General features: G+C 34.7%; 1 protein-coding gene across 1 annotated transcript in view; it reads right to left on the reverse strand.

Moving 5' to 3' along the window:
• Positions 1 to 24,483: 24,483 nt before the first annotated feature.
• Positions 24,484 to 27,752, reverse strand: part of LOC106093490 (mitogen-activated protein kinase kinase kinase 13) — a 79,346-nt gene continuing 76,077 nt past the window's right edge. Inside the window, exon 8 of the mRNA XM_013260550.2 lies at positions 24,484 to 26,789. The gene's annotated coding sequence lies outside the window, so the exon portion shown is untranslated. The remainder of the gene's footprint in view (positions 26,790 to 27,752) is intronic.

Here is a 27,752-nt window from a genome sequence, read left to right on the forward strand (position 1 = left end):
AAAGTACCCTATTGTACCAATTGCGTTACTAAACGTACTATTGGGTTGCCCAAATGTAATTGCGGATTTTTTAAAAGAAAGTAAATGCATTTTTAATAAAACTTAGAATGAACTTTAATCAAATTTACTTTTTTTACACTTTTTTTCTAAAGCAAGCTAAAAGTAACAGCTGATAACTGACAGAAGAAAGAATGCAATTACAGAGTCACAAGCTGTGAAAAAATTTGTCAACGCCGACTATATGAAAAATCCGCAATTACTTTTTGGGCAACCCAATATATCTCCCATTTCCGGTACGATTTTACAATATTTATTTACCGAACCTTATTTCTTCGAGACGCTCTTTAATTTGAGCCCAAGAACATTATTCTAGCCCTGTCCGTTCGCGCTGGGCCAAGACCAACATTCGTGGAAAATTAAATGATTCTAGCTTTAGTCGTTTGGGCTGGGTGATGATCAATCAGCAATCAGTCAGTCACACAACTCTTTTATAAAGGGTGATTTTTTTGAGGTTAGGATTTTCATGCATTAGTATTTGACAGATCACGTGGGATTTCAGACATGGTGTCAAAGAGAAAGATGCTCAGTATGCTTTGACATTTCATCATGAATAGACTTACTAACGAGCAACGCTTGCAAATCATTGAATTTTATTACCAAAATCAGTGTTCGGTTCGAAATGTGTTCAAATTTTGACAAATTTTGTTCAGCGATGAGGCTCATTTCTGGTTGAATGGCTACGTAAATAAGCAAAATTGCCGCATTTGGAGTGAAGAGCAACCAGAAGCCGTTCAAGAACTGCCCATGCATCCCGAAAAATGCACTGTTTGGTGTGGTTTGTACGCTGGTGGAATCATTGGACCGTATTTTTTCAAAGATGCTGTTGGACGCAACGTTACGGTGAATGAACACATTTCGAACCGAACACTGATTTTGGTAATAAAATTCAATGATTTGCAAGCGTTGCTCGTTAGTAAGTCTATTCATGATGAAATGTCAAAGCATACTGAGCATCTTTCTCTTTGACACCATGTCTGAAATCCCAAGTGATCTGTCAAATACTAATGCATGAAAATCCTAACCTCAAAAAAATCACCCTTTATATAGATTTGAAATGGCTCGTAATAATTACCAATTTTACCATTTGCGCACAATACCACGAAAACTAGATTCACATATGTTCCATTCCGTCGTCAGCGACGATTTCCACGTTAATTTAATCTATAGGATAATCAGGATGCACTTATAAGGTGAGGTCATGCGAACAGCTGAGTAAAATTTTTTTTATTTTGCTTTTTGTTGAACACTAGCTGCTGCCACGAGTCTTCATTAAAAGTAAGTAAAAAAGAAACAAATATAATAATTACCAATAAACAATATTTATATTTTTTACTTACCTCTGCCTTTTTGATCCATTTTGCCGTTAGCTCTTGTATTTTCATGTAACGGCTGCTGTCATAAAACAGCAGACCATTACAAAACATCTGTTCAAAGTTGAAAATTTCTGCTGTAAAAAAGTCTCAGTAGAAATTTTCAGGTTCTCTATTTTCTAACTGTCAAAATTTCCTCTCACTCGCGCTCTCTTCTGCTGGCAAATAAAGTACGCGAACGATTTCAAGTAAAAATTATTGCAAATTTGCACAAATTGTTGAGTTCCCGAACACAGTTAATATATCTTGCATCGCGAAAAAAAATGTACTCAACTGTTTGGAAATTCAAATTTTTCTTTATCTTACCAGCAGTGGAATTCAGTAAAGCGTTGTAACGAAAATCGCTTAGAAAAAAAGTGATAACAGAAAAGTTCACGAATTTGGTATTCAGTAGCCACTTTTAACGATAATCGATATCGTTAAAATCAACTGTTTTCGATAACGAATTTCTATTCGTTAGCTAAACGAAGGACAATTATTTGATGTTTACTTTAACGAAATAAATAGAGATAAATATTTGCGATGGATTTAGAGTATTTTTCGGATATGTGTGTATACAATCATAATAATATGAACAAAATATGTCTGCAAAATTTTTATACCAATAAATTCGTATTGATAGCACTCTTCCTAAATTATAAATCCTAAATGTTTTTAAGTAAATAAAACAAGGCTATGAGAGGAATTATTTATTTTTGTCGATTCCTCTTTGTGTTCTTAGTTTTTTTTTTGGGTAGAGTTGCCAGAGGGAAAAAATAGATAACGATTTCTGTTAACGAAGAATTACGATTTTTTGTCGACATATTTAACTAAACGATGTTCGTTACGAGTTACAAGTTACAGAATTGCGGTACAGGACTCATTAATAGAAGGTTAGGTCACTCGCAGGATGTACCGAACAGCTGAGTAATTTTTTTATTTTTGTTTTGATTTTGCAGTAAATCTAAATGTTAAAGGCTTAATATCACAGCTGTGATATTTTTCTAAATCTTAAAGAGATGTTCTTTTTAATCAGATATTCCACACATAAGAAACAAAGCAGTGTTATAATGATGAAAATACAAATATAACACATTTGTAGAAGATAAGTTGTAAAACAAAGTTTATTACTTAAACCACTTTGACATTTCAATTTACGGCATTTGCAACTCAAGGTAGTTTCCATGGGTATAGATTTTTGTTGTAGTGCTAATGACTCAAAGCTTTATGCGTAACAATTGTTTATGTTGTGGGAAAGCTGGTTAAATCATAAATTTACGAAAAGAATTTAATTTGGGGTTGTTTTCATTCGACTGACAACAAAAACAGCTGATTTGTTTTTATTGTTTTTGTCAGAAGGAATAGAGCACGCTCTAATCGAAAAAAATTACATGTGTTATTTTTAAAAGTGATTTTCATATGTTAGTTTCATTTGTATCACATTCCATGTACAACTCTACATGTGCCAAATTTGACGTCATAAGACATCTACATGCCGTGTAATAGATCCTTTATGGATGTACTTCCTTAATTGTACCATGGAATAAGGTTAAGTCCAAAGACCGTATACGACCAAGATGTACGGTTTGCTTGGTCTTCCTGATAGCGTAAAAGTGGCACAGTTTAGATTCATGCAAGTTGGCATGTCAAATGCAGAATTTTAACAAATTGCTCTTTTTGTTCATTCGTAAATGGAAAATTAATTCGCAAATTAATACGAAATTAAGCTCAATTGTGTTGAAAAAATTGCTAAATTATAAACAAAACAACTTTCTTTATCTTTTGGCACCGTTTATAGCTAGTTTAAAAAAACCAATTTTTAATGGTAAAATTAAAAATGTAAACATTATACTGCAAGTATAAAAAACCAGTTTCACACACGAATGAACCCTATCTGTGCGATTTACTAAAAAAGACAAAGCAGTTTGGCCATCGTGGTACAATCCTAAAATCTTTGGTTAAGCCAAGAGATCAGCCGACATATTTTTTTTTTAATTTTTGGCAGTACTTGCCATTCTGGATGTCAACTTGTTCTCTTTTTACATTCATTCTTTGTTTACGTTTTCTCCTATTTAATGACGATTTCAATTGACATATTTGACATCCTTAATGATGTTCATGGGGCCTATCCATTTTATGTTTTCGCAAGTGACCCGTGGTACAATTACGAGGTAGTGTCATTAGCACAACAACAAAAATCTATCCCCATCGAAACTACCTTTTGTTTCTTGTGTGTGGAATATCTGATCAAAAAGAACATCTCTTTAAGATTTAGAAAAATAACACAGCTGTGATATCAAGCCTTTGACATTAAGATTCACTGAAAAATCAAAACATATATAAAAAAATTTACTCAGCTGTTCGGTACATCCTGCAAGTGACCTAACCTTCAATTAGTGAATCCTGTACCGCAATTCTGCAACTTGTAACTCGTAACGAACATCGTTTGGTTAAATGTGTCTACAAAAAATCGTAATTCTTCGCTAACAGAAATCGTTATCTATTTTTTCTCTCTGGCAACTCTACCCAAAAAAAAAAACTAAAAACACAAAGAGGAATCGACAAAAATAATAAATAATTCCTCTCATATCCTTGTTTTATTTACTTAAAAACATCACAAATCTAAAAATTATACGCAATAATTTAGGAAAAGTGCTATCAATACGAATTTATTCGTATAAAACTTTTGCAGACATATTTTTTTCATATTATTATGATTGTATACATGTATATCCGAAAAATACTCTAAATCCATCGTAAATATTTACCTTTATTTATTTCGTTAAAGTAAACATCAAATAATTGTCCTTCGTTTAGCTAACGAATAAAAATTCGTTATCGAAAACAGATGATTTTAACGATGTCGATTATCGTTAAAAGTGGTATTTATTAAAAGTGCTATTGGTAATTATTAGATTTGTTTCATTTTTATTTACTTTCAATGAAGATTCATGGCATCAGCTAGTGTTCAACAAAACACAAAATAAAAAAAAATTGTACTCAGCTGTTCGCATGACCTCAACTTATAAGTGCATCCTGATTATCCTATAGATTAAATTAATGTGGAAAACGTCGCTGACGACGAAATGGAACATATGTGAATCTAGTTTTCGTGGTATTGTGCGCAAATGGTAAAATTGGATACATGTATATCCGAAAAATACTCTAAATCCATCGTAAATATTTATCTTTATTTATTTCGTTAAAGTAAACATCAAATAATTGTCCTTCGTTTAGCTAACGAATAGAAATTCGTTATCGAAAACAGATGATTTTAACGATGTCGATTATCATTAAAAGTGCTATTTATTAAAAGTGCTATTGGTAATTATTAGATTTGTTTCATTTTTATTTACTTTCAATGAAGAGTCATGGCATCAGCTAGTGTTCAACAAAACACAAAATAAAAAAAAATTGTACTCAGCTGTTCGCATGACCTCAACTTATAAGTGCATCCTGATTATCCTATAGATTAAATTAACGTGGAAAACGTCGCTGACGACGAAATGGAACATATGTGAATCTAGTTTTCGTGGTATTGTGCGCAAATGGTAAAATTGGTAATTATTACGAGCCATTTCAAATCTATATATAAAAGAGTTGCGTGACTGACTGATTGCTGATTGATCATCGCCCAGCCCAAACGGCTAAAGCTAGAATCATTTAATTTTGCACGAATGCTGGTCTTGGCCCAGCGCGAACGGACAGGGTTAGAATAATGTTCTTGGGCTCAAATTAAAGGGCGTCTCGAAGAAATAAGGTTCGGTAAATAAAATATTGGAAAATCGTACCGGAAATTGGAGATATAGTACGTTTAGTAACGCAATTGGTACAATAGGGTACTTTTTTGTGAATTGAGCTAGAGCTCTGAATTTTAGAACTTAGATGCACTATGGCAACGTACTAAAAAGTACCAAAACATTAAGAAATGGGTGAACTTTGTACAGGGCTTCTGTATTCTGGTAAAGGGAGGAAACGTACGTTTAGTACCGCAATTGGTACCATTTTATACTTACTGTGCAGATGGAGCTAGAGGTCTGAATTGTGGTATGTAGGTAAAACCAAGATATATTCATTTATAGGTAGTGGCAGTTGCCGAACAACAAAATGTCGTGCACTATATGTCAAAATCAGTGATTAGTGCAACTCTGATTTGGTGTATGTTACTAGTTCGCGCCATTTTTCGTTGTTTAGCAAGACGGATTTAAATATGTAGGTGATCTCACACGAACAGCTGTTAACAGCCGGCTAGGTGTGACGGTATGAAAATGACAGATTTGACGGTATTAAAATGACAGATTTTTTTTGCATTCTGTTTGTTGCTATCTTCTTTCTCGCATATTCTCTGCTCATGTACGCATACGTATACACACACGCACATAAATTTCTTTGTGTGTGTTGGCAAAACATGATTAGCCATATGATTTGTGGTTGTTGTACAAATGATACCACCTTCAATTGTTTCGCCATGGTTGTTTGGGTGTGTTATGGCCCTTACCCAGCAGGCCGCGTCGTCTTAAAAGAAGGATACATGACCTGGTTAAATCATTGAAGACATATAGTCGACAGCCCATACAAATCGTAGATGACATTTTCATATAGTTGTCGCGAAAATAGTGCAGGACATTTTAAGAGACATTGTGAACGAACATGATATACAGCGGTCAAAAAAAGTATTCATCATTAGCAAAATTGATAATAAATTCACTTATTTTGGGTAATTGAAGAAAATTTAAAGTAAACATATAATGCAGTTTTATGCAATAGTTTATTTTTCGTAATATGTTTTAAAATAAATTCAAAAAATAAATTTAATTAGCGCAAAAAATGCAATTTTATATAATAACACCAAAAACAGAACAAAAAAAGTATTCATCATTGATGTGCTATCATCAAAGTCAAATTCAAATATTATTTGGGAATCCCCCTTTTCTGTTTTATTTAGTAAAGGAGGCTTTGCCCTTGACAGCAAATATTTAATTTCATTGAAAATATAGTTTTTGTCAAAATGGGTCGTAAGCAAAACTAGGTTTCTGATGAGGTAAAAGTTTTGATAATAAAACACCACAGGAATGGTTTAACTCAAAAAACTATCAGTGAAATATTAAATAGACCACGATCTACTATACAATCCATCATCAGAAAGTGGACAGAAACGAAAACTGTTGACAATAAACCAAGATCTGGTCGACCAAAAGCACTTTCAGTTGGAGATGTGCGTTGGCTAGTGCGGCAAGTTCAGAAAACTCCGAAGACAAATGCGACCATTCTTCGTAAAAACACTATGGAATATTTAGGGAAGGAAGTTACTACACAAACAATTCGAAATACACTCAAAAGGCATAGTTACAGAGGAAGAACTGCACGTAAGAAGCCCTTTATAAATAAAATAAACCGAGTGAAAAGGCTAAACTTCGCAAAAATGTATGTAAAACAGCCCGAATCATTTTGGAAAACAGTCATTTTTGCAGACGAGAGCAAGTTTAATCTTTTTGGGTGCGATGGAAAGGCCATAGTGTACAGAAAACCAAATACAGAGCTTGAAGAACGAAACACAGTTGCTACTGTAAAACATGGTGGAGGTGGTTTAATGGTTTGGGGGTGTATGGCGGCTTCAGGAGCGGGAAATCTTGAAATTATTAATGGAGTAATGGATCATAAGTATTACATTGACATTTTAAAGAGGAATTTAAAAGATAGTGCTGTAAAACTTGGGCTTGGTAATAACTTTCAATATTATCAAGATAATGACCCCAAACATTCTGCTTTAAATACCAAGATGTGGATGCTGTATAACTGCCCCAAAGTCATTAAAACTCCTCCTCAAAGTCCCGACTTGAACCCAATTGAACATCTTTGGGAACATCTCGAACGCAAATTGAGAACGCGCAATTTTTCGAGCAAGAGTCAAATGCAACAGGTGATAATGGAGGAATGGACTAATATAGACCAAAATATAACCGCTAAATTAGTCCAATCGATGTCAAACCGTTTAAAAGAAGTTATAAGACGCGGTGGTCGAATAACAAAGTATTAATTTTTTTAAATTATGTTATTTATTTTTTTGTTTTTTTGCAATGATGAATACTTTTTTTGTTTAATTTTTTGTGTTCAGCTGTAAAATGGCCCTTTCTGTTCCAATAAATACTATTTTTTTCTTTAAAAACAATGAAATTGTGTACATATATATCACACAAGCACTACTGCATCATTAGTTTAATATGTTTTTATTCCAATTGTCTTTTGTAGACTTATTAAAAAAAAACATTGAATGATGAATACTTTTTTTGACCGCTGTAATTGAATATATAGATGACAGAAACCCTCAAATATTCATTAATGACAATATTTCAAAAAAGTTTGTCTTCGATCAAATCAAAAAAGAGGAAAGGATCCACAAAATTTTTATTGACAAATTTATTTATTAAATAATATTTACACACAAACAACAATTACGTTTTTATAAGATCCTAGCTGGATCGGCCCGCTCCGCTGCGACTGCTTTTACTTTATATGGAACAACATTTTCTTAGGAATATTTATTTTCGACAATTAAAGAGCTTTTAGTGAAATACCATGCTACGAAAACAGTATATCGCTTGACAAACAGTTTAACAATATAAGTGCCTTTATCTGAATCCCATATGATCTTTATTGGTCTACGAATTTAAGTTTGGATGTAAGGTATGGAGTACACCTTACATCTTAAAATACTTTATTTCAGCCCGATATTCTCTTGATGTCGGATTTAGGGATGTTTTTGGGGGTGAGTTGGTCCCCTAGACACTTGGCCCTGAAAAAATATCAGCATCGTGCTCTTCTCTCAAATACCGTTTTTTTAAACCCCATATTGCCATGGGTTTTGAGGGGAGTTTACAGCATGAGGCGTCCCCTAAACACATGGCCAAAGATTGGTTATCAAATTCGTTTTTTAGTCTCAAATACCTTTCATTTGAGCCACATATTGTCATGGTCGAAAAATGTTTTCCCTTTGGGGGGTGTTTTGGGGAAGGGATAATGCCTAAAATACATGGTCCTACATTTGGATATCAAATTCGTATTTTACTCCCTAATACCTTTATTTGAGCCCCATATTGCGAGGGTCAGTAAAAAAATGCTGTTTGTGGGGTATTTTGGGAAAGGGGTAGACCCCCAGAAAATTGGTCTCGAAAGTGGATATCAATTCTTGCTCTATCCGCCAATATTTCATTTAAGCTCCACATTGACATGGTCGGTAAATATGCCCGATTTAGGGGGGTTTTTGGGAGTGGGATGGTCCCCCAAACACTAAGCCCTGAAAATATATCAGAAACGTGCTTTATTCTCATATATTTGAACCCCATATTGCCATTGACCTCAAAATTGGATATCAAATTCGTTTTCCAATCTCAAATACAGTTCACTTAAACCCTTATTGAAAAAGCCAGCAAATATGTCCGGTTTGGGGTATGGGCCCTAACAATTATGAATATCGAGCTCCATTGTCTTGAAGACCCAAATTGTCTTGGTGAGCAAATTCGTCCTACTTACTGGTTGTTATGGGGTGAGACGTCCCCAAGTCAGTTGGTCCCAAATGTTGATGTTAGATGCATGGTCTACTCCCACATACCCTTCATTTGAGCTCCATTTTCATATAGTCGGCAAACATTACCGGTTTGGGGGGTGTTTTGGGGGATGGGCGGCTACTCAATGACTTGGCTTTGAAAACATATATCAAATCCATGTTCTACTCTAAAACACCTCTTATTTGAGCCTCATATTGCAATGGTCAGCAAATACTTGCTATTTGGGTGGCGTTATGGGGTTGGAGTGGCCCCATAGACACTTTTCCCGATTTCAGATTCGTGCTCTCCTTCCAAAGCCCTTTCATTTGAGCCCCATATTGCTATGGTCGTAAAATGTCTTCTTTGTGGTATGTTCTCGGGCGGCCCCCCAAACACTTGGTCTCACATCTGGGTATCAGATTCGTATTCTACACTCAAATACCTTTTATTTAAGCCCCATATTGCCATGGTAAGTAAATAAGTCCTGTTTGGGGGTGTTTGGGATTATAACTTTCTTTTGAATTAATCTTCTTTGCGTTCACTAAGTTACGTGTATATTTTGCGGCCATGTTTTTATAGACTTTTGTGGAAGCTTGTCCTAGGGTAGGAGGGTTAAAAAAATAATACCGAAAACAGTCAAAGGTTAGTTTCTTTATTTTATTTATTCGAAGGACAGATAACTTGTCAAAACAGTAGTGAAAAGCATATGATCAACTTTGAACACACTCTCCTGTACCTCTCGCTCTCTTTTTCTTTGTTCGCGTTTGCTTGGCTATTCAAATAATTTCTATCTCCCAATAGATGGCGCTGAATTTGTTGTTGGTGATGCTCGCTGTTGACTCTTATCATATTGTCATAATTTTGTCCATCTTTAAATTCAATCTGATTTCCAAAAAAAAATATCAGAAAAAGTTTTGAGCACTGGATATTCCTTCAAAAATAGTTGCGACAATAATCATTATCCATTTAAGACTTCAGTACAAAAACTTACCGCCTAGACCACTAAATTTGTTTTTTCTTTTTTATAACCTCCATCATAAACTAATTTCGTCAATCCGTTTGTGAAGCATCGATATATACATTTGAGATCCAACGAAGTATATATGTATATTTTTGATCGTCTCGACATTCGTCCATCTGTCGAAAGCACGCTATCTTTCGAAGGGAAATTTTGCACAAATACTCCCTATTAGTGTAGGTCAGTTGGGATTTTAAATGGCTCATATTGGTCTATGTTTTGATATAGCTGCCATATAAACCGATTTTGGATCTTGACCTCTTGAGCACCTAAACGTCGCAATTCTTATCTGATTTGTTTAAAATTTTGTATAAGATATTTTGTTATGACTTCCAATATCTGTGCTAAGTTTGATTCAAACCGGTTTAAAACTTGATATAGCTCCCGTATAAACCGATCTCCTAATTTGACTCTTCGAGCCTCTAGAGGGCGCAATTCTTATGCAATTTGGCTAAACATTAGTTTAACGACTTCTCTTATGACCTTCCACATACGTGCCAAATATGGTCTGAATGGGTCCATAACCTGATATAGCTCCCATATGAACCGATTCCCCGCTTTTAATTCTTGAGCCACTATAGGGCTCAATTCTTATCCAATTTTGGCTGACATTTTCGACAATGACATATACTATGGTCTCCAACAGCCAAACCAAGCATGGCCCGAATCGGTCGGTAACCTGAAATAGCTTTGCAATTTTTATCCATTATCCTGTGTTTGCCTATAAAGAGATATCGGGCAAAAAAATGATAAATGCAGTTTTCGCACATACTCCAACGTCCCGTCTTTTACGGCTTCAAATGAAAACAAGTAAAAATTAAGTTCGGCCGGGCCGATCTTTGGATACCCACCACCTCGGGTATATATGTAAACTCTCTTTCGTCACAATCCGGTGAATATCGGATAACTTATGCACCCAAATTCGGCACGGGCATTGAGTTATCTAATAAATATAAGTCACTGTTGAATTTTGTAGAACAAAATATTGGTCTTTTTGGCAGCTATATCCAAATATAAACCGATCTGAACTATAAAGGACACGAATGTCGAAAAGCCTAACATAAGTCACTGCGTAAAATTTCAACTATTAATGCGCTTTTTATAGGGCCAAGACTTTAAATCGAGAGTGGCAGTCTTAACCAAAACTGGACCGATGTGGACCAAATTAAACAAGGATATAATAATTATCCTATTTTATTATAACTCCACTACTATATACGTAGTTATATGTTAATAGGGGCTGGTCTCGATCATATTTTATTCAGGTCCCGAGAACTCATATACAAGTAACATTTTCAGGCAATAAGTCTGCTTTTTATGGGATTAAGACCCTAAATTGGAAGATCGGTCTTTATGACAGCTGTATGTATATAGTCTGATTTGACCCATGTTTGGTTTGGGGTGGGGGTCGGGAGGCTAAAAACAACTCACTATGTCAAATTTCAGCGAAATCGAATAAAAAATAAAGCTTTTATAGGCTTCAGAATCTTTATCGGGAGAATGGTCTATATGACATCTATATCTTAATAAAGTCCGATCTGAACCATATTATGGTCGGATATTGGGAGGCTCAAAACAACTCACTGTTTCAAATTTCAGCGATAAATAAAGATTTTATGGGCTTCGGACCCTTTATCGGCAGATTGGTCTATATGATATCTATATCTAAATATAGATCGATCTGAACCGTATTTAGGTCGGATGTCGAAAGACTTAAAAAAAATCACTGTTTCAAATTTCAGCGAAATGGGGTAATAAGTAAGCTTTAATGGGTTTTAGACCACTTATCGGCTGATTGGTCTATATGACAGTTATATCTTAATATAGTCGGATCTTAACCATATTTGGGTCCGATGTTTGGTGGCCTAAATTTACTCTTTGTTTCAAATTTCAGCGAAATCGGGTGATAAATAAAGATTTTATGGGCCTCAGACCCTTTATCGGGTGTTCGGTTTATAGGGAGCTATATCTAAATAAAGTCCGATCTGAAACATATTTGGGTCCTATGTTGGAAGGTGTCAAACTACTCACAGTTAAAAATCTCAGCGAAATCGGTAAAAAAATAAAGGTTTTATGGGCTTCAGACCTTTTATCGGCAGATCGGTCTATATGGCAGCTATATCTATTTACAGTCCAATCTAAACCATATTTAAATCAGATGTCGGGCGGCTTAAAATAGCCCAGCGAAATCTGGTAATAAATAAAGCTTTTATGGGCATCAGACCCTTTATCGGCATATCGGTTTATATGGCAGCTATTTCTAAATATAGTCCGATCTGAACTATATTTGGGTCAGATGTCGGGCAGCCTTAAACTACTCACTGTTTCAAATGTCAGCCAAATGGGATAAAAATGAAGCATTTATGGGCATTACAACCTTTATCGGCAGATCGGTCTATTTAGCAGCTATATCCGTTCAAGAACTTAACCAGCGTGCATCAAAAAGAGGTATCTGTGCCGAATTTCATTTTAATATCTCAATTTTTGAAGGCTGTAGAGGTATTACCACTGATGGACGGACAGACACACGAACATCGTTAAATCGTCTTAGGATTTTACGACGATACGAAATATATATATTTACTTTATAGGGTCGGAAATTGATATTTCAATGTGTTGCAAACGGAATGACTAAATGGATATACACCCTATCCTACGGTGGTGGGTATAAAAAATAGACATTTATGAACATTTTCCAACGCGTATACTTGCCAATAATTTAAATAAGTCCTTATGTTTTTTAGTTTTCTGTTTTATTATTCGTTTTCACTTTTAATACCCTCCACCATTGGATTGGGGTATACTAATTTCGTCATTCTGTTTGTAACTCCTCGAAATATTCGTCTAAGACCCCATAAAGTGGATATATTATTGATCGTCATGACATTTTACGTCGATCTAGCCATGTTCTTACTTTCGAAGGAGTAAAGCTAGCCGCTTGAAATTTTGCGCGAAATACTTCTTATTAGTGTACGCAGACAGAATTTTCCTTCATAAATGTAATGATCAGGTTTTATAACCTTTTGTTCATAAATATAATGAAAAGTTTTATTATAGTAATGAAAAAATCATAGATTTATGAAAAAAAAGGTATTATATTTATGATTTTTTTCCTAAATTTAAAGAACATTTTCATAAAATTAATAATTTTTATCATATATATAAAAATTATGTTATTGTAATATGTCGACGTTGGTATACAATGAAAATTATCTCATAAAATATTTGATTTGTATACTTGGAAGAGGTTCAGCATTTTGTCGCTATTTCTTGTTTGTTTGTTGTCTATTTTTGCTCACAATCTTTCGTTGTGTGCAAAAGAAAAAATGCATGTTTTACATTCCAGCAATGCACAACTTGACAACATGCACAGTTATGTAGGTCTCTGCGTCATTTAATCTACTTAAAATCTTAAAGCTTTTGGGTGTATTTTATATACCATCAACGCAAAAAAATTAACCATGAAACAATATTTTTCCATCTGTGGAACATTTGTTTTCGTGTACGGTGTCGGTTTTACGTATCAAAACGATCCAGCCTTCCCAGATGCTGCTCAAGAATCGGTAACTGAGTACAACAACAACAACTTAGAGCCTAGATTTATATACAAATTTTATCTCAATAAATTTAGGTAAATATCCATGGCGAAACAATTAAAGGTGGTCTCATTTGTAAAACAACCACAAATCATATGGAGCAATCCGCCAACTTGACATCAAGCTGACTGACGTTTTGTCAACACACACTAAGAAATTTGTGTGCGCGTGTGTATATGTGTGCGTACATGAGCAATAAGTATACGAGAAAGAAGATAGCAACAAAGAGAATGCAAACAAAAATCTGACATATGTGTGCGTACATGGGCAGAGAATATACGAGAAAAAAGATACCAACAAAGGGAATGCAAACAAAAACCGGACATCTTAATACCGTCAAACCTGGCCGGCCGTTAACAGCTGTTCGTGTGAGACCACCTTTTTAAATCCGCCATGCTAAATATCCAAGCTTTTGGTTTTATTTTTCTGTTTTATAAATGTAATGAAAACAATAAAAATTATTATTAATTTTATGAAATGTTTTCTAAATCTTATGAAAAGTGTTCATTATTGTTATGAAAGTTTTTCATAAATGTTATGACAACTTTTCATAAACTATATGTTTGATTTTCATAAATATTAGGACATGTTTCATTGAATTGATATTTATGAAACGTTTTCATAAATCTTATGGAAAGTTTCATTGGGATGTATTTAAAAATTTGCAATTCTTATTCGAATTGGCTGAAATTTTACACAATGATTTCTACTATGGTCTGCAACATTCAATTCAATTATGGTCCAAATAGCATAGCAATTTTTTTCTTTAATCATTTACCGGGAAAAGAGCTCGACAAATGCGATCCATGGTGGAGATTTGGCCCGGCCGGTCTGGTCCCGTCAGACGTTGATACTCAAATAACTTGGTCACGTTCCATCACATTCTTCTGGTACAGTTGGATTTCTTTTTCATTAATGTACAAAACAGAGTAAATTGTTTTAATTTTTTATGAGAGAGCGAACAAAAAAGAGCATTGCTGATGTTCTTGTGGACACGGTTAGTGAATTTGTCGCCAATTAAATTTTATAACAGATAATTTGCAAAATATGTCTGTAAAAATGCCATACAGGTGACAAAAATTAAAATTATCTTAAAGAAGTTTTAGAAGACAATGACGTTTGGACTGCTGAGTAACTATAATGCACACACAACCGAACGTTGTGAAAACTCGTTGACAGATAATGTACTGCGCGAAACAAATTGTACGCAGCTGTTTGCGCTACACTACCTGTAAATGAATTTATCGTGCCAAAAAATCTAAGATCAAACCGATAGTTTTGGTGCAGGCACACCCTCCAGGAACATTTTTCGCAGCTGTTAGTGTCCCAGTGAGCAATTTTTGCCGAGCGCTCTGAAGTCACAGTTTTTTTTGAAGTTTTTTTGATATTTCATAAGAAAATTTGCCGATTTCTCAAAATTTCCCTAAGAAATTAATCCGATTTTCGGCCAGATTTCTTTCGATCATTTCTGCACATTTTATTGTGGTTATGACCGAAAATCTGCAAACATTCTGCATATACTGATAAGGGAATTTATTGTTTCGTCGTATTTTCGAGCATTAGCTTAGAGTCTTTTCAGAATCTTTGCACATTCTCGGAATTGGTAAATTTTTTTTATACCGATTGGGTTTGTACCGAAATTTTGCACATAATCGTAAAGAATTTGTTGTTTCGTAATTTTTCTCTGAATACCTGCACATTTTCGTACTAGCTTTTTTTTGGTTTGTATACCGGTTTTGTTTGATTTTTTTTGCAACGGTTTGTACCTGGAAAATTTTGTGTTTACCAGTTTTGTTTGCTTTTTGTAGTCGATTAGAAGCGTTCGAGCAGTAGAGTTGGAAGTTTTATTGTGGAAATAAAATTAAAGTGTAAAATAAACAAATGAATTATATTTAATGAAATGAATTATATTTAATGTCTGTTTGTTTGTTTTTTTGTTATTTTACTTTAAATAAACAGTTAAAAATAAAACAAACTAAAAAAATAAATTTTAGGAAAATTTTTGAGTTTTTCTGATTATTTTCTAAACATACATCCGAAAATACTCACAATTTCCTAAGATTTTTCTAGATAAAAGTAAGAATTTCGAAAAATATTCGGTATCTGATCTTTTTCTAAACAAACCTTCGAAATTTTACAGAGGGTTCGGTGTTTCTTTGGATGTTTTTTTTTTTTTTGATTACAGTTAACTTTTCAGGCAAAACTCTGATAAAACATGAGAAATTTTTCAGATTTTCTGATGGAACGTACGAAACTGTTTGGAATTACGGATCACACATCAGAACATGTTCCCATTCTCTGGTCAATTTCGAATGTTCCTTTAGAGTTTTGTCTGAAATTGTGACGAACATCTAATTGAACGTCGAAAATATCTGAGCAATTTCAAAAATTCCCTCAGAATTTCTTAAAAGTTTTCTTACAAATTCTTAAAGAATTCGTTGCGCAACTCTGATGCTAGTTCCGAATTTCCCCGGACAATACTTTCGGAATTCGTGTAAACCGCCCATATAACTTTCGTTGCGATTTCGCAAAAAAATCGAAATCAGAATCGGATACTTGTACAGAGATTCTGTCCGAATTCGTAACGAACTCGACAAAAATTGGTCACTGGGGTCCGACGATGGCGGCGAAGAGGATACTGCAGAACCAATCCCTGATGATGGTATAGCATGTTTACCTCCTAGTCAGAATTAGTTCAAAGTAGCAGGGACCCAACTGAAAACAACGAGACAGTAGGAGCCAAAGGGTTGCCCGTTGAACTATTTAAAACCGGAGGTGGCACGCTGATAAGGCGATGATTGGAACTTCAGCACACTATGTCTCGTACACAAGACGGAATGTGCCAACTACAGGGGAATAAAGGCCAAAACAGAATGAGCGAGTTGGGCTTAGTTTTTGGAGATTGCGTTAAAAAATGCAACTCTGCAAATATCAAAAAAGCAACGTTATACAAAAGTTAAACAAATTTTAGCACCCAGAGTAATGTTGATACTAAACGGGCTCAATTCAGTACCATACGGCATTGATAGTAAAGCAACACCGTATGGTGCAAAAACGATAACGGATGGTTAGTACCATTTGGTACTAGCCTTATAACCGAACTGGTACTGGTTTTGATTACAATCTGTTGTTGGTTTAAGCACCACCCCTTAATGAATAAAAAAAAAAAACATTGAAAATAATTTTAATCTAATTTTATTTCGATTATTTATGCTAAAAATTATAAAAATAATGTTACACCATAACAAACCTCAATTCTTTGTATTCAGCTATTGATTTCATATCCATCGATTCCCAGAAGTGGTTTTCATTCACCCAGAGAAAAGTTGATACCAAACGTGCTAATTTTAGTACTATACGGTATTGATAGTAAAGCAACACCGTATGGCACAAAAACAATACCGGATGGTATGGATGAAACATAAAATGATTAGTACCGTTTGGTACTAGCCTTATTGCCGAACTAATATTGATTTACCCATCTAGCCAAAACTTTGCAAAACCCTTTCCCCGACGACTGCCACAGTAACTGAGGAATTTGCTCGAAACCGGTTCAGATTTAGTTATAGCTCCCAGAAATATTGCAAACAAGTGCTAATTTTTTAACCGATTCTGTCGAAATTTTGCAGGAAGGATTTTCTTATGACTCTTAATATTACTGTTGAATTTCATAAAAATCACCCAGATTTAGATATAGCTGTCATATATGTATATCGCCAGTTTTTCACTCCAATAGTTACTGCAAGCGCATTGTTTGACCAATCTTGCCAAAATTTTGCACAACGCTTTTCTCGACGACTACCCCATTATCAGAGAAGTTTTCTCGAAATAGGTTCAGAATTAGATATAGCTCCCATATATATGTTCGTCAGATTTTTGGTAATTTGTCATAATGTTGTCATTTGTCCACCGTAGTTATTGCAGTTTGGATATATTTGCTCGCCGAGGTCCATCAAAATTGGTTCAGAATTGGATATAGCTCCCACATTGTACTTATAGGGTATTGTACAGTCGACACCGCCCGACTTTTGCCTTTCCTTACTAGTTTTTGTATGTTTTATTGATTTCAATGGTCCGTTTTTTTTTTCTTTTTTTTGGAAAAAAAAATAAATCAAATAGAGAAGAGTGCAGATAAAAACAAGTAAAATCGTGCTAAGTTCGGCCGGACCGAATCTTATATACCCTCCACCATGGATCGCATTTGTCGAGTTCTTTTCCCGGCATCTCTTCTTAGGCAAAAAAAGGATATAAGAAAAGATTTGCTCTGCTATTAGAGCGATATTAAGATATGGTCCGGTTTGGACCACAATTAAATTATATTTATGTTGGAGACCTGTGTAAAATGTCAGCCAATTCGAATAAGAATTGCGCTCTTTGTGGGCTCAAGAAGTAAAATAGAGAGATCGATTTATATGGGAGCTGCATCGGGCTATAGACCGATTCAGACCATAATAAACACGCATGTTAATGGTCATGGGAGAATCCGTCGTACAAAATTTCAGGCAAATAGGATAATAATTGCGATCTCTGGAGGCTCAAGAAGTCAAGATCCCAGATCGGTTTATATGGCAGCTAAATCAGGTTATGAACCGACTTGTACTTTTTTTGACATAGTTGTTGAAAGTAACAATAAAAAACGTCTTGCGAAATTTCAGCCAAATCGGATAGGAATTGCGCCCTTTAGAAGCTCAAGAAGTCAAGTCCCCAGATCTGTTTATATGACAGCTATATCAGGTTATGAACCGATTTGAACCATATTTGGCACAGTTTTTGGATATCATAACAAAATACTACGTGCCAAAATTCATTCAAATTGGATAAGAATTGCGCCATCTAGAGGCTCAAGAAGTCAAGACCCAAGATCGGTTTATATGACAGCTATATAAGGTTATGGACCGATTTGAACCATACTTGGCACAGTTGTTGGATATCATAAGAAAACACGTCGTGCAAAATTTCATCCCACTCGGATAAGAATTGCGCACTCTAGAGGCTCAAGAAGTCAAGACCCAAGATCGGTTTATATGGCAGCTATATCAAAACATGGACCGATATGACCCATTTACAATACCAACCGACCTATACTAATAAGAAGTATTTGAGTAAAATTTCAAGCGGCTAGCTTTACTCCTTCGGAAGTTAGCGTGCTTTCGACAGACAGACGGACGGACGGACAGACGGTCGGACATGGCTAGATCGACATAAAATTTCACGACGATCAAGAATATATATACTTTATAGGGTCTCAGAGAAATATTTCGAGTAGTTACAATCAGAATGACGAAAGTATACCCCCCATCTTATGGTGGAGGGTATAAAAAGTGTTTTGGTATGGAAACAAAAACATTTGATTGCTGTCAAATTCCGCCACTATTCCGAAAGCAGAAAAGAATACCAGCCCTTATTTTGGAATAATTGTTCACACTCTCTCTCACACCTGATATCCATGAACTATCCTATGAGATTCCTGTGAATGTACTGTATTAAAATGGGAGGCCAGGTTGAGGTGGCATCCCTTGTCGATGAAGAAATCCATCGAGTCAATCCGGTACGTATAACCATGGGATTGATTGTAACTGGTATAAGTGTTGAGGGATATCTTCCAAATTTCGTAAATAATAGGTAAGAAATGCGACTTTTTTGCATTCCTTCAGTCGGAAAACAGGGCAATATGGTAGCTACTTACAAATATAGTCAGATCCATACACAGACATTGAGGGGTCTATGTAACTCACTGAAACGCAGTCCACGTAACTCACTGAAACCATATAATTCACTGAAACGTCAAAAATGGGTAATAAACTTTATTTATGGGCTCAACCCCTTAGATCGGGAGATAGCCTTATCCAAACTCGGCACGGTTGCTCGTTGAAATCGGGCAAAAACTCCTTTTTTATGATGCCAAAATGTCATGTCTAGATTGTCTATGAATATAGCGACGATCAAGTATGTATACTACTTTGTAAGGTGTGAACTTTATAATGTGATGTGTTCCAAATAGAATAGCAAACTTCTCGGTGGTGGCTATAAAATCATATACCGCATTTTTGGTTTGTGGAACATTTCGAGGCTTTTAAATGGGTTTGGTAGTATTTTACCTTAATTTTGGTAGGAAATAATTTTCTTGAGTGGCAACACTGATTATAAGTAACACCCCACTCATGTTGAAACAATTAAAGGTGGTCTCATTTGAACAACAACCACAAATCATATGGTGGAATCCGCCATCTTGTCATCAAGCTAATCAGCGTTTTGCCAACACACGCAAACAAATTTGTGTGCGTGTACGTACAAGAGCAGAGTATATGCGAGAAAGAAGATAACAAAAAAGAGCATGAAAAGAAAAATCTGACATCTTAATACCGTCAAACCCGGCCGGCTGTTAACTGCTGCTCGCGTGAGACCACCTTTTTAAATCTGCCTTGCAGTCCACCATGCAAATAAACTGCTCATTAAGTTTGGATTTAAAGCTCTCGTCAGCTGATTTTATAAAAGAACCAGTAAGAAAAGGCAAAAGTCGGGTGGATCCGACTATATAATACCCTACACCACCGAGTATACTTAATACTTTTAATATAAAGCACTTATATCCAAATTTACTCAGACTTTAATTTTGCATACCTATTGAAATATTGAATAGAACCTCCTACGATTTTCTTACGATAACACGAAAATTGTGGCTTCTACAACCTTAAAACTCGAAATTCATAAATTATATATATGGGAGTTTTATCTTAATCTGATTCGATTTTGATGAAATTTTGCACACGTATTGGGATGTCAATTAAAACATCTCATCAAAAATTTTATAGATATCGGACCAAAATTGCAGCTACTACATCATTAAAAGTGGAAACGATTAAAAGATATATATGGGAACTTTACCTAAATCTGGTTCGATTTTGATGATATTTTTTGCATGTAGTTCGACGTCAAATAAAACATCTCCTGCAAATTTTTGTAAGAATGGGACCAAAATTGTGGCTACTACAGCTTAAAAAGGGCATATCGGATGAAAGATATATATGGGAGCTATATATAAATCTGGTCCGATTTTGATGAGATTTTGCACACATACTAGGACGTCAAAAAAAAAGCGCTTCTTGCCAAATTTGGTAAAGATCGGACCAAAATTGTGCCTTCTACAGCCTTAATAGGTCAAATCGGATGAAAGTTATATAAGGGAACTATAACTAAATCTGAACCGATTCTGATGAAATTTTGGACACGTATTTAAACATCACACGAAACATATCATGCTAAATTTGGTAAAGATCGGAGCAAAATTGTTGCTCCTACAGCTTTAGAAGGGCATATCGGATGAAAGATATATATGGGAGCTATATCTAAATCTGGACCGATTTCAATAAAAATTTGCACACACATTGGAACGTCAAAAAAAAACACTGTGCCAAATTTTGTAAGGATCGGACCAAAAATGTGGCTTCTACAGCTTTAAAAGGGCACATCGGATGAAAGGTATATATGGGAGTAATATCGAAATCTGGTCCGATTTTTTTCAAAATCAATAGCTTTCGTCCTTGGACCAAAAAAGGGACTTATGCAAAATTTTGTGAAAATCGGACAACAAAATGCGATCTGTACCTTGATTACCAGAATACATGGACAGACAGACAGACGGACATAGCTAAATCGAATCAGGCGAAGGGATTCTAAGCCGATCCGTATACTTATCAATGGGTCTAGCTCTACTCCTTCTTAGCCTTGCAAACAAATGCACAAATCTATAAAATACCCTGTACCACAGTGGTGGTGTAGGGTATAACAAGTAAAAGCGTGCTAAGTTGGGCCGGGCCGAATCTTATATACCCTCCACCATGGATCAAATTTATCGAGTTCTTTTCCCGGCATCTTTGTCGTGCTGTTTCAGGCTATAGACCGATTCAGACCATATTTGACATATTCCAGCCAAATCGGATAATAATAGAGCCTTCTAGAGGCTCAAGAATTCATGATCCCAGATCGGTTTATATGACAGCTATATCAGATTATGGACCGATTTGAACCATACTTAGTACAGTTGTTGGAAGTCATAACAAAAGATGTCATGCCAAATTTCAGCCAAATCGGATAGGAATTGCGCCCTCTAGAGGCTCAAGAAGTAAAATAGGGAGACCGGGTTATATGGGAGCTGTATTAGGCTATAGACCGAATCGGAACGCATTTGACACGTACGTTGGAGGTTATGGGAGAAGTCGTTGTTTAAAATTTCAGCCAAATTGGATAATAATTACGCCTTCTAGAAGCTTAAGAAGTCGAGATCCCAGATCGGTTTATATGTCAGCTATATTAGGTTATGATCCGATTTAAACCATACTTTGCACAGTTGTGTCAAGACCCCAGATCGGTTTATATGACAGCTATATCAGGTTATGAACTGATTTCCACCATACTTAGCACAGTTTTTGGTAGTCATACTGAAACACGTCATGCCAAATTTTAGCCAAATCGGATAAGAATCGTGCCCTCTAGAGGCTCAAGAAGTCAAGATCCAAGATCGTTTTATATGGCAGCTATATCAAAACATGGATCGATATTGCTCATTTACAATCCCAACCGACTTACACTAATAAGAAGTATTTGTTCAAAATTTCAAGAGGCTAGCTTTACTCCTTCGAAAGTTAGCATGCTTTCGACAGACAGACGGACGGACGGACATATATTCGATCAAGAATATATTGGGTTGCCCAAAAAGTAATTGCGGATTTTTTAAAAGAAAGTAAATGCATTTTTAATAAAACTTAGAATGAACTTTAATCAAATATACTTTTTTTTACACTTTTTTTCTAAAGCAAGCTAAAAGTAACAGCTGATAACTGACAGAAGAAAGAATGCAATTACAGAGTCACAAGCTGGGAAAAAATTTGTCAACGCCGACTATATGACTATATGAAAAATCCGCAATTACTTTTTGGGCAACCCAATATATACTTTATGGGGTCTAAGACGAATATTTCAAGGAGTTACAAAGAGAATGACGAAATTAGTATACCCCCATCCTATGATGGAGGGAATAAAAACAGGTGACCGAGCCATTAAATCCGGATTTAAAGAGCTGTGTAAACGGGGTTTTATATGAAAAAGGCATGGGTTTTCAGTGAAGCTTATGATGGTTTTGTGTACTGTTGTTGGCTATAGGGGTTTGTTTTATGCTGGCTAAATTTGGCCTCAATCCCATCCAAAATTAAAACAAAAATGGAAATTGTCTTATTTTGTGTGTTTTTTTTTATTTTATTATGTATATTTTTATATGTAATATGCCTTATTTATTTTCTTTGTTGTTGTTTATTTCATAATATTTTCGATTTTGTATTTTTTCCGTTATATATTTTTTATATTTTCCATTTTATTTCATATATACGCTAATATGTACTTTTTCCGTTTTCTTGCTATCGTTTTTTCTGTTTTTTTTTTGTATATAAGCTAAAAGTATGTAAGATCAGCTTACAAAATTTTTTCATTTTTTCAATATTCGTACATAAGGTTTTTTCGTTTTCCTTTCACATTTTTTATGTTTCTTAAATATAAAGTAATAATTATTTATCTTCTTTGTAATATTTCATCAAAAATTTGTATTTAATGCAGCATTATCATTTTTTTTTATTTTTTGTTTTTCATTTTGCATTTTAAGGCACTCAAGCAAAGATTTTGTGCAAGAATATAATGTTCTTTTTTATTTTTGATTTTAAACATAAAACAAAAAATTGGCAACAAAACAATTTGCTTTATTTCAGTATATTTTTCGTTTCTTGTTTTTTCTTTGTAGTAATTTCTTGTCTAAATATTATACAAAAAATAATGTACATTGCAAAGGAAGGGAAATTTTAATAGGTACTATACAAAAAATAATAAAAATAAAGGGATGCAACAAATTACCTTTCAAATATGCACATACACACTCTATTTACGTATTATAATTAGGAATGTAACAGAATGTAGAATAACATTAAGTTTAACTGCCTAGACCACCCGATTCGTTTGCTTATTCTTCTAAATCAGCTGTTTTCAATATGATAATCAGGTGATATCGATGAATTGGCGAACGAACAGAGTAACAAAAAGTTTATGGGGTTGGCAGCAATTAAAACAGATAGAAAGCAAGATTTTTTTGTCTTTTTATATAATTAGATAGATTATAAAAGAAATACATTATACATCTTATGGAATGTTCACATTATGGAACTTTCTTTAAAATGCTGTCGTCACTATTTTTCTAGGGGAGGAAGTGAACTGACGTTTCGATTTTTTCTGACGCTAGAAACTAATTATGGCTCAGTCACATCCTCCAAGACAGTTGACTAGATAATACAAATCTATGCAGCTGATGGAGAAAAATTGAGAAACAAATCAAAGCACCACTAACAACATTGGAACTGCACACTCTACCAGGTTGACACCTCCTATGGGATTCCCTTTTACTGGTGTCTGGATGTGCCTCTTCACCAAAATGACATCTTGCGTCATAATGTATAATATATAAAGCTATAGGCAAAAATAATGTCCTAGCTATTGGCAAAGATACAATATTCCAGCAAAAGCTGTCATTAGACGATAAGACATGTCATATGTATGTTCAAAAACAGCAACTCTGAAAGTTATACAGATCGAGTGATACGCAGAAAATATTTAACATGACAAACGGATTTTGGAACAAATATGCAACAATTAAAGGTGGTCTCATTTGTACAACAACCACAAATCATATTGTGCAATCCGCCATCTTCTTTCAAGCTGATCGACGTTTTACCAACACACATAAAAAATGTGTGTGCATGTGTGTATCCGTGTGCGTATATGAGCAGAGAATATGCGAGAAAGAAGATTAGAAGAAAGGGAATGCAAACAAAAATCTGTCATCTTAATAATCTCAATCAACTTCAATGAAAACAACAGCCAGTTTTGTTTTGATTTTGCAGTAAATCTTAATGTCATGGGCTTGGATGACACAGCTGTAATTTTTTTCTAAAATCATAAAAACATATTTGATCCGATATTTCACACATAAGCAACAAAACAGTGTTGCAATAATGAAAATACAAATATAAAACACGTTAAAAGAAAATAAGTTGTAAAACAAAGATTATATCTAAAACCACTTTGACAATTCAATTTACGACGTTTCAATTTACGGTAGTTTTGTTGGGGTAGATTTTTGTTGTTGTGCATGGCGAAACAATTGAAGGTGGTCTCATTTGTACAACAACCACAAATCATATGGCGCAATCCGCCATCTTGGCATCAAGCTGATCGACGTTTTGCCAACACACACAATGAAATTTATGTGCGTGTGTGTATACGTGTGCGTACATGAGCAGAAAATATGCGAGAAAGAAGATAACAACAAAGAGAATGAAAACAAAAATTTGTCATCTTAATACCGTCAAACCTGGCCGGCTGCCAACAGCTGTTCGCGTGGGAATACCTTTTTAAATCCGCCTTGGTTGTTGTGCTAATGACGCTTCCTCTTAATTGTACTATGGCTGCAAACGAAAATTTCGCTAGAGGTGCATACTCAGCTGAAGTTGCAAGAAAAAATTCATCAATCCCTACTATGTAACCCTGTTACGCAAAAAAAAATCATTTGGGCTACGTATCCGCAAGGGAAATTTTCGGTAACGGTAACGAAGATTTCGTTTAGGATATGTCAATGCATTTCTTACAGTAACGAAAATTTCGCCAGAGGTGCATACTGCGCTTTATACGTTTTTTTCATACTGAGTTTGACGGTTGTTCACGTGAAAAGCCGAATAGAGTACCAACCATGACATAATTAACAGGTAGTGTACCGTAAACAGCTGAGTACAATTTTTTCTCGCGAAGTGTACTATCTATCATAAGAAACATACTCAAAATCAGAGTTGCACCAATCACTGATTTTGCAGATAGTGCACTCAATATTTTGTTGTTGGGCAACTGCCACTACCTGTAAATGAATATATCTTGGTACCAATCCTAAGGGTTGGTACTCTATTCGCGTTCGGGACCGGTCAATTGGGCGCCTAAACCGATTTAACGCCTTTAGAATATTTTTTGTGGGGCTATGTTAAAGAATTTATTCGTGAGATACCCGCCGAAATGTTGGAAACAGTATGCCAAAATTGGACTAAGCGGATGGACCATTTGAGGCGCAGTCACCGTCATCATTTGGGTGAAATAATCTTCAAACATTAAATTATATGGGCCGTACTATCGACTCAAATTAAGATTTTATGAATTTTTCTGAATTTTATGTGTTTTTGTTTTTGAAAAACTTTCCTATAGCTCTTAAAAGATCACCCTTTATATGTAGTTTCTAATAAAGAGTTCACATGGCGTGCTCATTGTAATAGGATTGGTGAAAATATAGGTGTATGCATGGTACAAGAACTTAGAAGGTAGGATCATTTGCCCAACAACAACATTTTTCTGTGCAATTGTTGGATTTTTTACAACTCGTAATGTCAAATGCCAGCTGGGCAGCAGTATGTCTGCCAAGGTTAGAAGAAGAAAAAGTTTAATAATTTTTCTGGCCCAGAGAAACTCAAAAGTAATTGTTTTGTTTGCCCATTGATGAGTTGTTGAGTGAAAAACGTATACCAGCATTTCCTTTCATAAACGAGACACCATATGAAGAAAAAAAGTCAAATCAATTATGGAAACAAAACACGCATGTGAAAAAATTATTTGTGATGGTGAAAGAATCAAATCTTCCAAGCAGATGATTTGTTATTGCCACGAAAGCAACCACTAAGAACCGTAAAACGACCATGCATTTCTCATTTTTCCAATTTCTCGAAACTTTTTTGATTTGCAAAAACCAAACCTGAATAAAAAAAAAAATACAACCAACGCTCAGCATTTCGTTTTCCAAGTATTTTGTTTTCATGTAAACAACACACATACATATGAAAGCACACACACATCAATGTTTGACATTAGAAAATTTGTCAAATTAAAAAACATTTTACTCAGCTGTTCGCATGACCATACCTTTAAGTTCTTGTACCATGGGTGTATGCGACAAAAAAATCAAAATCGTTGGATTTTTTCGATTATTGACGTCAATGGATAACCGATAAAACAGAAATGTGTAATCATTATTTGTCTGGTATTTAAAACAAAATTAATACTGGATAGACAAGTCGGGCGAAAATAAAACGCAAAAAATGTTTCCAGTGCAAGTCCTTTTGTTTGCCGTAAGGTGGTAACACCATTTGCCAACCTGTCAAAACAATACGAGGAAAATAGTTTTTTATAAAATTTATAAATAAAATTTCTACATAAGCCTGCGCTAGTAATGTATCCAGAACTTAGTTGTTCTGGATAGATGTAATTTTCCTACAAATTTAATTGCACTGCATTATTTTGTCCTAAAGTAAGCTTATGTTTCGTTGGTGGAAAAAACTGCATTTAACACGTACAGTCGTTGAATAAAGTTTGATGTGCCGTATAAATTGCCTTTATTTTGAAGGTTCAATATGGCAAGTCAACTGTAATACATACATAGTTGTGTTTTTTAATGTGAAGGGTCCATTAAGTACAGCTGCCATTAGATGATAAAACATGTCATATACACTGTCACTTTCATAAGACTTGTCTTATGTAAGTCGAGTACGAATAGAGGGCACTCTAATCGGCATGTATTCTCATATGTATTATACTTTTTTTAAAGACGTGTATCTACATGTATGTTCGAGGAAATAAAAGCTCGATTTATTCAAAAAAGGTGTATATTTATTCCAAAATACATTTGTCATATAAAATTTTTCATACGTTTCACACGATGTGTACAACTTTCAGAGTTGCTGTTTTTGAAATTACATATGACACGCCTTATCGGCTAATGGCAGTTTAACGTATGTAACTTATGGTATGTTTACACTTAAAGAGAAAACTGAACTTTAGTTTCCAATAATTACCAACACCAGATTAAAAGCTTTAAAAATTAAATTTTTTAAATAAAAATCCAACATAATGTTACCTTACATTCCATTACATTTTGACTAAATGATTTCTTTTTTGTTACACAAAACTTAATTGTAAAATAAAACTATTAATAGCTAAATAAAACTACCAGAGAATATATTTAGATAAAAATCTTAAAAAATATATGCAAACTAACCATGTATAACTAAGTACTTAAGTAGCAATTAAAGTTGAACAAAACCACAGACTCATTGAGTTT

This window comes from Stomoxys calcitrans, chromosome 1, assembly GCF_963082655.1.
Source record: "Stomoxys calcitrans chromosome 1, idStoCalc2.1, whole genome shotgun sequence".
Lineage (NCBI taxonomy): Eukaryota > Metazoa > Arthropoda > Insecta > Diptera > Muscidae > Stomoxys > Stomoxys calcitrans.